Raw genomic sequence first — 12,721 nt, forward strand, 5'->3', positions numbered from 1 at the left:
CCAAGCATGACGAAAGGGGCGGCTGAGCACACGACAATCACCAGACGACGCGCGCAAGAGAGCTTTCACGCGTCTAGCAATATGAGGTGGATTGCCATCCTGCATTAACATCGTACGTTCCAGCAGGTGTTTACCAGCCAGGCTGGGGATGATGCGATTCTGTAGCATATCGGCGTACCTCTCACCCGTCACGGTAGCAGTTACAAAACAAGAATCACGCATTTCCTCGAAGAAAACAGGCCCGATAACGGTAGATGTGGTAAATCCGACCCATACCGTGACTTTCTCGTCGTGCAATAGAGTTTCCACGACAGTTCTAGGATTTTTGGTAGCCCAAATTCTGCAGTTGTGGGCGTTGGCAGAACCTCGGAGCGTGAAATGAGCTTCGCTGGTCCACAACACGTTACTCAACCGATCGTCATCTTCCGCCATCTTTTGAACCGCCCACACTGCACATGCCCTCCGCTTCACTAAATCGCCAGGTAACAGTTCATAATGCCGATGGATTTTGTACGGATAGCATCGGAGGGTACGCCTAAGTGACAACCAAATAGTAGTGTAAGGAATGACGGTGCGACGTGTGACTGCACGACCGCTGACTTCCCCGTGCATAGACGAACCCGCTACAGTCTCCATTTCTTCCTGAACTGTCTCAGCAGCATCACGCCTTGTGCTCGGTCGGCCACTACGGGGTCTATCGTCTAAACGACCCGTGGCTTCGAACTTCGAAATCATTCTCGCCACAGCTGCATTTGTCAACGGACCTTTACCCGTTCGAATCCCCTTCCTATGGCGATAAGTTCGTAACGCTGAACTAGCACATTCCCCATTCTGATCATACAGCTTCACTAAAAGCACCTTTTCAGGTACGTCAGCATGCTGCGACTGCTGGCGCATCTGATTCTCTCTCTCATTACAGCTCCTTTTATACACGACTGTCATGCGCAGTCACTGACGTTTTGCTGTCCAGCGCCATCTGTCGGACATTTTGTGAACTTTTTTTTTGTTCTGATAAAACCCCATGTCATTCCAAGCATGTGTGTCAATTCTTACCTCTGTATCTACATTATTCCGTGGTTTATTACGATTTCAAATTTATACTGACTTTTTGATCACCCGGTATGTACCGATAACTAACCAAGTCATGAAATTATCCATAAATGGATAAGGAGAATAATAATAAGCGTGACGATCAGATTAAAATAGAAACAGTAAAATCGGAATTAGTAAGGAAGCTATAAAAAGATTTGAAAATTAAATGGAAGTCAACCACCCACTAGATTATTCTAAAGTGAAAGAGACCTAAACGAAACAGCAAGTTCACGTTTCTCACCACACCTTTCAAAAACAAAAATAAAAATTAGGTTTCTCGCCGAAAGCAGTATTAAAAGGAACAAAAGACACACCGCCTATGGTACTGTTCGAAGATTACGGCGTCATAGCAAAGTTGGCAACACGCGCACTGATACCTCGGACATTAGCGACGCCTCGGTGCAGTCTGCAACGAAGAACGGGAGGCACTCCTGACCACACGCCCCCTCCCTCAGCACCGCAGCGCCATCGCGCAGACGTCGATACAGAGCCGAACATGGACTCGCTCTGATCTCCGATGAAAAAGTAAACAACATCTTGTTAGGACACCACTGCTATTCAAGTCTCAGATGGAACTGTGCTTCTACAAATGCTGAACTTGCACATCGAGAGAAGAGTTTGTAATTGTATTCATGGAGTTATGCTTTATTGTTCAACCAGAGTTGCAGATATTTGATACACTCCTGTGGCAATGGACTGTATAAGGTCAAGTAAATCTTTTCATCTTTCTTGTAACAAAGTGACCTAATGTTTCATACGTTGTAGTTGCGATCAGCTATCTAGCAGAACAGTCGAAGAACCCACAGCTATTGTAACAATAACAACTGTGCCTATAATAATTTTTTTTATGAATTTAGATAAATTTTTCTTTCTGAATTTATGTAAAGTAATATAAGTAATGTTTTGAATTTCTTTTTCTTTTCGTGTCATGTTAAAGAAACTGTAAGCAACTTTTGAAATGAATGTTATTATTTATGTTAGATTTCAAGCAATTTGATAACCAAATGGAAAAGTATTTAATGTTAAAACTATTGTAAGATGTGAAAATTGTAATTTATACACTTGGTCCATACGTAGGTAATGCATTAGGATATGTGTAGTAGAAAACCTGTGGTGAATACCCTACCTGTAGGGGAGCGGGAAAAGGTGGAGGCAGGCGAGCGCGGGAAAACGCACACTGGCGCGGTTCGGCACAACGGGCTCAGTATAACAGTCGGAGTAGGGCATCGGTCAGAGGAACATGTACTGTACCGAGGAGGCTATCTAGGAAAAGTGGATTCCATTGAGCCTCGAATGGGCCGATTCCAACGACTACTTGGCATGGCGATATTCTTAGGCACAAAATTTGAAAGATTACGACGCTAAGAAGAAGGAAAGTGCCGATGCAGTGAGAGCCTTAGCCGTGCTTGTATGTGTGCTGTGCTACCCGCTATCTCGCTGCCCGCCATCCGCCGCACCGACTTGCACAGGTCAAACATTTATTTCATCTTTAGAAGTGTATCTGTGTGGACCAGTGTCGAAACTGTTCTAACTGTTCAATAATAACGTGACTTTTACCAGAATTGCCTTAGCCGTTACTCATCCTTATCACTGACCTAGGTAGGGTCCTTACCACATATTGTGCAACCCGAGTATCCTGAATTGAAAGTTTACAGTTAGTATTAAATTATCTGCAGACCAATCTATGCTATAAAGGCGTTTAAAATTAGGTTTGTTGATACAAATGTTCGTAAAGAACAACAGTGTGATTAAATTGAAAGATAAATTTTGAATTGAGCTAGCAATGTTATTTAAATAATGTGTGACAGAAATAATGACAATTAATTAATCCAGAAGCGAGACAAAAGAGTAGTTATCCACAGATTGATAATTTTGAGTATTAATTTACCTTCAGGACTTAATAGTTTCAGTATAACGACTATAACAGTTTCAGCCCCCCCCCCCCCTTCTCTTGCCAATTCTTGCACATTTTGAAGTATACTGATCAGATTTGAACAGCAAAGTTAAGTTCTATATTTAACCTAAGTGTATTAGTGTTTTTTCCAATTTTAATAATGACATTGTATGTATGTTTTCAAAATTGCTAATTCTAGGGTAATCTATGCCCGATTTCAGCCTGATCAATATATAAAATGCAGTTCGTGGTAATCATTGCTGTGTGGTGTTGTGTAAATTTAGCTCGTCCAAACTAATACAAAAGGAGAGAACTTTAGTTCAGTGGATTTTTCCTATGCCAAACTTTGTCTTATAACGCAACAGTATTACGTGTTGTTATGCTTGTACATGCACACACTTGTACAAGGAAAAACTCATTCAATGCCTAATTAGGCTGGCGACCGAATTATTAATCATTGGTAATATCTACTGTGTGTACTTCTTGTCCATGCGAACGCGTAATTATACTTTACATTAGCTTGACGCAGCACTGTAGTTACTAACTGAGTATAGGTTCGATCTTGCTTCCATTAGGTACACGCGGTCAATTTATGTACTAAATCCTTGTTTACAAGGTGAAGCCCGTGAACTTATTACAGTACAGGCTTTATAGAGTTAACGCACGTCCGACAGGGCGGTAGTGTTACACTATGACCAGACGATTGTTGTTTCGTCAGGCCATAACACCACCCATAGAACCGAACCATTTGTAATGGATCAGGCGCTGGTGCAGACATTGCAGACCTCGCAGCAGACCGTGATGGTACAGGATGGTAGTGTGGGTGGCGCATTCCAAAGAGCACAGTTCCTCAGCTGTCGTGTAACAAAAAGGCGGTGAGTGTAACGACATAATTTGGCAGCATTAACACAGTTGAAGTTGCCAGTGGCCCGGTGTTTTCTTTGGGGGTAGGCTCTCGCTTGGCACAGTACTTGGCGGCAGCAGACCGCCACCGGCATGAAGACGCCAAGCCATACAGGAAACGAACTCGGTGCGTCTGACCTGCACAGGCCGGGATCGCAGTTGTAGCAAACTCCGATGTTGGCTGGCCGAGGCGTCAGGCGCAATTGCAGCATCCAGTCAGCAGCTCGCAGAGAACGTGGCGGTGGAATAGGCAAAATGGGGAGCGAGAACAAGATGTGATTGAAAGATTACTTGAAGCTTGAGCAAGAAGATTTTCTTCTAAGTTTCGTACGATACTAAATGAGAACAGAGTAGACTCAAGGACTTGGTAATTGTTCAGCATATGCCCTCAGCCAACAGTGTGTGTGGGACGCGACTGTATTTGATAGTTTCGACCTTTACTGAGCAGGATCTCGGTTGTCGTTTTACGAGTTCGCGTAAATGCAGCGGAAAGCCTGCCAGCTAATGAGGAAAGACGGCTCAGAAAACTGGAAACCAAGGACAGGAAGAACTCGAGAAAAACACTTGGTTCATTTAGTAGCTGATACACGGCACAACAAAACTACGAGCAGCACATTTTGCTCTCTCTCTCTCTCTCTCTCTCTCTCTCTCTCTCTCATTTCTGTGTAGCCGAATTTTCAAGATCATGGACTGTCGTTCATCTTGCACTGACTAATTTTTTACTTTCACTATTGCATGACTTCTTTTTTTCTTCACCATTCAGCGCTATTAAGACACTGAAATCCACGCATCACAGTACTGTAGAATTCAACTAGGGGAGCCAAAAAAAGAAGTGGGGTATCGTGCTCTACTACATTTTCTGCAGTTGAAGGGGAACACGCAGCAACAATCCATGTTGACCCGTTGAAAGTATAAGGCAACAGTGCACCATCATGTGACGCAGTTTGTAGCTGGCGTAGACGCATCCAGTGTGGTCAGACAAGCGTGAATGACGAAGAACCAAGAGGCAGATCTTGTCTCTGGGAAGAACACGGAATCGCGAGAGAAGAAGGGGCCGTGGTACTCGGAAACCTGCGTCTCACAGGCCGACCTGATTGTGCAAAAAGTTAAAAGCACTCATGGATCAGTTTTCAACACGTACTCAGAGACAAAAAAAATTAAAATCGAAAACGACACACCACGAAAAAATTATGCGAATGGGACGCAAATCCGTAAATGTGATGTATATATACAGGCAAACATATGATTACAATCTCAGGAAAACTGGATGATTTATTCAACAGAAAGAGCTTCACAGATTGAGCAAGTCAGTAACACGCTAGTCCACCTCTGGCCGTGATGCAAGCAGTTATTCGGTTTGCCATTGATTGACAGAGTTGACAGAGTTTTGGTGCCCTCTTGCGGGGTGTCGTGCCAAACTCTGTCCAGCTGCTGCGTTAGATAGTGGAAACCGCTGCCCATACCGCTCTAGACGTTCTCAACTGGGGACACATCCGGCGACCTTGGTAAACACCAAGACCCTCCCCGGGTGGGAGCGGGCATTTGTTGTTGTTGTGGTCTTCAGTCCTGAGACTGGTTTGATGCAGCTCTCCATGCTACTCTATCCTGTGCAAGCTTCTTCATCTCCCAGTACCTACTGCAACCTACATCCTTCTGAATCTGCTTAGTGTATTCATCTCTTGGTCTCCCCCTGCGATTTTTACCCTCCACGCTGCCCTCCAATACTAAATTGGTGATCCCTTGATGCCTCACAACATGTCCTACCAGCCGATCTCTTCTTCTGGTCACGTTGTGCCACAAACTTCTCTTCGCCCCAGTCCTATTCAATACTTCCTTATTAGTTATGTGATCTACCCATCTAATCTTCAGCATTCTTCTGTAGCACCACATTTCGCAAGCTTCTATTCTCTTCTTGTTCAAACTATTTACCGTCCATGTTTCACTTCCATACAAGGCTACACTCCATACAAATACTTTCAGAAATGACTTCCTGACACTTAAATCTATACTCGATGTTAATAAATTTCTCTTCTTCAGAAACGCTTTCCTTGCCACTGCCAGTCTACATTTTATGTCCTCTCTACTTCGACCATCATCAGTTATTTTGCTCCCCAAATAGCAAAACTCCTTTACTACTTTAAGTGTCTCATTTCCTAATCTAATACCCTCAACATCACCCGACTTAATTAGACTACATTCCATTATCCTTGTTTTGCTTTTGTTGAAGTTCATCTTATAACCTCCTTTCAAGACACTGTCCATTCCGTTCCACTGCTCTTCCAAGTCCTTTGGTGTCTCTGACAGAATTACAATGTCATCGGCGAACCTCAAAGTTTTTATTTCTTCTCCATGGATTTTAATACCTACTCCGAATTTTTCTTTTGTTTCCTTTACTGCTTACTCAATATACAGACTGAATAACATCGGGGAGAGGCTACAACCCCGTCTCACTCCCTTCCCAACCACTGCTTCACTTTCATACCCCTCGACTCTTATAACTGCCATCTGGTTTCTGTACAAATTGTAAATAGCCTTTCGCTCCCTGTATTTTACCCCTGCCACCTTTACAATTTAAAAGAGAGTATTCCAATCAACATTGTCAAAAGCCTTCTCCAAGTCTACAAATGCTAGAAACGTAGGTTTGCCTTTCCTTAATCTTTCTTCTAAGATAAGTCGTAGGGTCAGTATTGCCTCACGTGTTCCCATTTTTCTACGGAATCCAAACTGATCTTCCCCGAGGTCGGCTTCTACTAGTTTTTCCATTCGTCTGTAAAGAATCCGCGTTAGTATTTTGCAGCTGTGACTTATTAAACTGATAGTTCGGTAATTTTCACGTTTGTCAACACCTGCTTTCTTTGGGATTGGAATTATTATATTCTTCTGAAGTCTGAGGGTACCTCGCCTGTTTCATACATCTTGCTCACCAGATGGTAGAGTTTTGTCAGGACTGGCTCTCTCAAGGCCGTCAGTAGTTCCAATGGAATGTTGTCTACTCCGGGGGCCTTGTTTTGACTCAGGTCTTTCAGTGCTCTGTCAAACTCTTCACGCAGTATCGTATCTCCCATTTCAATTTCATCTACATCCCCTTCCATTTCCATAATATTGTCCTCAAGTGCATCGCCCTTGTATAGACCCTCTATATACTCCTTCCACCTTTCTGCTTTCCCTTATTTGCTTAGAACTGGGTTTCCATCTGAGCTCTTGATGTTCATACAAGTGGTTCTCGTATCTCCAAAGGTCTCTTTAATTTTCCTGTAGGCAGTATCTATCTTACCCCTAGTGAGATAAGACTCTACATCCTTACATTTGTCCTCTAGCCATGCCTGCTTAGCCATTTTGCACTTCCTGTCGATCTCATTTTTGAGACGTTTGTATTCCTTTTTGCCTGCTTCAGTTACTGCATTTTTATATTTTCTCCTTTCATCAATTAAATTCAATATTTCTTCTGTTACCCAAGGATTTCTACTAGCCCTCGTCTTTTTACCTACTTGATCCTCTGCTGCCTTCACTACTTCATCCCTCAAAGCTACCCATTCTTCTTCTACTGTATTTCTTTCCCCCATTCCTGTCAATTGTTCCCTTATGCTCTCCCTGAAACTCTGTACAACCTCTGGTTCTTTCAGTTTATCCAGGTCCCATCTCCTTAAATTCCCACCTTTCTGCAGTTTCTTCAGTTTTAATCTACAGGTCATAACCAATAGATTGTGGTCAGAGTCCACATCTGCCCCTGGAAATGTCTTACAATTTAAAACCTGGTTCCTAAATCTCTGTCTTACCATTATATAATCTATCTGATACCTTTTAGTATCTCCAGGGTATACAACGAGCGGGCATTAACCTGCTGAAATGTTGCCCCAGGAGGACGTGGCATGATGAGCAACAAAACGGCGTCGTTCACGTACGGCTGTGCTGTAAGGATGCCGCGGATAACAACCAAATAGGCCCTACCACAAAAAGGAATGGCACCCCAGACCATCACTCCTGGCAGCTGGGCCCTATGGCGAGCAACAATGAAGTTCGTATCGCAGCACTTCCCAGTGCGTCTCCAGTCGCCTACCATACGACCCCACAGCCACAAGTGATGGTACAGTGTGCCATTTGCTTTATTAGCACGCCACTTTTGGTTCTCAAACGCGGCACCCTTACAGCAAGGCGGTACTGCGTCGATATTCTATGCCCCGTTTTCTCGCCCTTCGTGGCAAGGTATCCTGGGCTCGCATTTCAGTGAGATAATGCCCGCCCACACACGGCGAGAGTTTCTACTGCTTATCTTCGTGCTTGCCAAACCCTGCCTTGGCCAGCAAGGGCACAGGACCTCTCTTCAGCTGACGACGTTTGGAACATCATGGGCTGGTCCCTCCAACCGTTTCTCGATTTTGACGATCTAACGCTCCAAACTGGACAGAATTTGGCGCGATAACCCTTGTAAAGACATCCAACAGTTATAACACACAATGCCAAGCAGAATAACTGCCTGGATAACGGCCAGAGGTGAGCCAACCCGTTATTAACTTGCCTTATTTGTGAAGCTCTTTCTCATGAGTGAATCATTCAATGCTTCTGAGATTGTAATCAACTGTACATGTACATTACATCCACCGATTTCTGCCCACTTAGGTCAACTCCTTCACGGTGCGCAGTTTTTCTTGTTTTAGAGTGTATTTTGCGACATTTTATACATGACAAAGGCCGCCACCAATTGTGTTCCGCGACTACTCACATTCATTCAAAAAACCCCGCCGAATAGTGGCAGCAGAGGATATGGTGGAGCTGTGCCAAGCCAATCCAGATGACCGCTTTATCCGGCAACTCTTCGAGGATGAGTACTGGGTGTATCACAAAAGAACAAATCAAGCAATGGATCACCGGACAACGTGATGCTGTTCTTTGGGAGAGGCAAAGCCCAATGGACTATGCACGTGCCGGCCGTGGTGGTCTAGCGGTTCTGGCGCTGCAGTCCAGAACCGCGGGACTGCTACGGTCGCAGGTTCGAATCCTGCCTCGGGCATGGGTGTGTGTGATGTCCTTAGGTTAGTTAGGTTTAAGTAGTTCTAAGTTCTAGGGGACTTATGACCTAAGATGTTGAGTCCCATAGTGCTCAGAGCCATTTCTGAACTATGCACGTGAAGGACAGACTGTCACAGCAGCACACAACCGAAATTTCCTAACGGGGCCACGGAAGGCTTTCAAGGTAAGGTTTCGCGGCAAGCTGTTAAAGAGGCTGTTCTTGCTCCACGACAACGCCTCAGCTCATGCCGCATACACTGTTGCACATGTAGTTTCTTCGTGATCTCTACTTTCGCCTCAGCCCTTCTATTCTACTGACATGGAAGACAGTGGTTTCTGTCACTTTCTTTGGCTGAAGGAACCTTTGCGTGAGAGGCGTTTCCTAAGTGACGACGAGGTGGAACGATTCTTGTACAGCCAAAATGAAGACTTAGACAAGCAAGGCTATGGCAAGCCGATCATCTTCGGGAAAAAATGTTAGAGAAGGACTAACGACATCAAAGGTCCGAGGTTGGAACTTGATTTTTTCCGACGTGATAATTAAATCTTTATTACTACTCCTCGTTACTTAAAAGAACAAAGAAAATCGTATACGCCCAATGCACTGTTTCGTATGCACACAAATTTACAGTATTACAACGTGGCGTTTCTCACGCACAGAAGAGAAAGTCGAGCACTACAGACCACACGCGCTCTGGCCGGCATATCTGCCAGATCAACGGTCGACAATCAGGCGCAACTCGAATGTTGAGAGGGACTGGGTCGGCTTCCCGTTTTTCAAGCAGCATTCGCCTCATAGAGCTGCAACCAATGGCAACAACACTGGGGATTAAAACATTTCTGGTTTGTTCTGCCCTCAAGTATTTTCTTTAATCGCTCTATCTTCTTTCCCCCTTTTTTGTCTTATACACCAGCAGAGACTTTGATACTCTTGCTCCTTTCACTCTTGACACATGCCTTCCTTCCAGTATTTCATTATTTCTCTGCTGCTACGTTTATCTTCCATCCTATCAAGTAATGCTTTCATAAATCTCATATCTGCAGTTTCTATTCTTTCAGCGACCGTTTAGCAAGTGTCCAACAGTACGAGCCACACAATAATATTGGTACTGACACTACTCTACACAGTTTAAGTAATTTATCTCCTCTGCTACTTTCGAAATGGTATTTGATTGCATCATATAGGTACCGAAATTTCTGTAACTTTCCACTTACATCATCATTTGATATATATGGCGAACCAGATATCCACCGACAAGCTTTCAGAGGTAGCAGGAAGGACCAAAACAAGGCAAAAATGTCGCGTGTACATGGGTCTTAGACTGCTTACCTTAAGGGTTACTGGCACTTCTTCGTCTTTACTGTTGTGAAACACATGTTTTTACTGAACAAATGCTCGCAGCTCTTAAGGTATGCTCTAAATGTATGTTTGCTGCGCGTTTTTACCTCTTTTTGGTCGATACTACTACATCTCAGAACATGGAAATCAGAGGCCGTTTAACAATCTCAGAGCATGGAAATCAGAGGCCGATTAACATGTGTCGCTCACAGTGGTGAAGATAAACAAGTGCTCATAGCTCTTAAGTTATACATTTTAGAGCCCAAGTTTGCTACACATTTCTTTTTCTCTTGTCATGCTGCGTACTATCACCTCTGAAAGTTTCTCGACGGAGTTCTGATTCACCCTGAGTAAGTAATATCACACTCACGATAAAGAAAATTGTTAAGTTCATGTGATGGCTTTTTATTACGTAGAATTTGGTGAGAGATTATATCCAGTTGTTCGGGGATGAAATACATAGCATTGTCACGCCTTCACATTCTCCGTTGCTTAAATGATAGTCCTGTAATGGAATTCCAAAGTGAAAACGTAGAGATCCCTATGATACCAAGTAAGCAAAAAAATATTACATACACTTGAGCTTGAATTAATGAAACAATTTTATAAGTGAGTCTCATAGGGAGGCCAAATTAGTCGACAATATCAGGTAAGTACAGAAGTCGAATTTCATTTTTAGTCAATCTTATGCCAATCCGTAGATACTCCCCTCATCTATTCCCCCCTCTCCCCCTCTCTTTTACAAATAACATGACACGCCTATGCCTGAATCTCGTACTGACGCTAGCTGCGAATAACAGGTTTAGAAGTATGAAACTGGAATTTGATTACAATAATTACGTGTTTGTTATCTGAAACTGATAAACATCATTTTATTCAAAATAATTTCCTTTGCTATTAATACATTTCTCCCACCTCCCTGACAGGCTACGAATGCCAAACCAAAAAAAAAAAAAAAAAAAAAAAAACAACCATTTCTTCTTTTGAAGCGAACCAGTCAGCTAGCCATTTTCGTACATTTTCTTACGAAATGAAGCGTTGTTCAGCGACAGCGTGTCCCAGTGATGCAAACAGATGACAATCGGACGGAGCCACGCCTGGAGAGTAAGCCGCATGCCCCAGTACTTCCCAACTGAACGCCTCGATCGTTTCCCTGACCGGGTTTGCCGTGTGTGCTGGGGCGTTATCATATATCAATATGACTTTGTGTTGCCTTTTTCCGTATTCCGGTCGTTTTTCACGTAATGCTCGGTTTAAGTAGATCATTTGCTATGGGTAGCGATCAGTGTTCGTTTTCACCAGGTTTTAGCACCTCATAATAGATGGCACCCTTCTGATCCCACCAAACAAAGAGCATTGTCTTCTTTCCAAAGCGATTTGGTCTTGCAGTGGATGTCGATGGCTTGCCTGGATTCGCCCATGATTTACGACGCTTAGGATTCTCAAGATACACTCCTGGAAATTGAAATAAGAACACCGTGAATTCATTGTCCCAGGAAGGGGAAACTTTATTGACACATTCCTGGGGTCAGATACATCACATGATCACACTGACAGAACCACAGGCACATAGACACAGGCAACAGAGCATGCACAGCAATGCAGGCTGCTATTCTCCCATGGAGACGATCGTAGAGATGCTGGATGTAGTCCTGTGGAACGGCTTGCCATGCCATTTCCACCTGGCGCCTCAGTTGGACCAGCGTTCGTGCTGGACGTGCAGACCGCGTGAGACGACGCTTCATCCAGTCCCAAACATGCTCAATGGAGGACAGATCCGGAGATCTTGCTGGCCAGGGTAGTTGACTTACACCTTCTAGAGCACGTTGGGTGGCACGGGATACATGCGGACGTGCATTGTTCTGTTGGAACAGCAAGTTCCCTTGCCGGTCTAGGAATGGTAGAACGATGGGTTGGATGACGGTTTGGATGTACCGTGCACTATTCAGTGTCCCCTCGACGATCACCAGTGGTGTACGGCCAGTGTAGGAGATCGCTCCCCACACCATGATGCCGGGTGTTGGCCCTGTGTGCCTCGGTCGTATGCAGTCCTGATTGTGGCGCTCACCTGCACGGCGCCAAACACGCTTACGACCATCATTGGCACCAAGGCAGAAGCGACCCTCATCGCTGAAGACGACACGTCTCCATTCGTCCCTCCATTCACGCCTGTCGCGACACCACTGGAGGCGGGCTGCACGATGTTGGGGCGTGAGCGGAAGACGGCCTAACGGTGTGCGGGACCGTAGCCCAGCTTCATGGAGACGGTTGCGAATGGTCCTCGCCGATACCCCAGGAGCAACAGTGCCCCTAATTTGCTGGGAAGTGGCGGTGCGGTCCCCTACGGCACTGCGTAGGATCCTACGGTCTTGGCGTGCATCCGTGCGTCGCTGCGGTCCGGTCCCAGGTCGACGGGCACGTGCACCTTCCGCCGACCACTGGCGACAACATCGATGTACTGTGGAGACCTCACGCCCCACGTGTTG

Source organism: Schistocerca cancellata, chromosome 7 (assembly GCF_023864275.1).
Source record: "Schistocerca cancellata isolate TAMUIC-IGC-003103 chromosome 7, iqSchCanc2.1, whole genome shotgun sequence".
NCBI classification, from domain to species: Eukaryota; Metazoa; Arthropoda; class Insecta; order Orthoptera; family Acrididae; genus Schistocerca; species Schistocerca cancellata.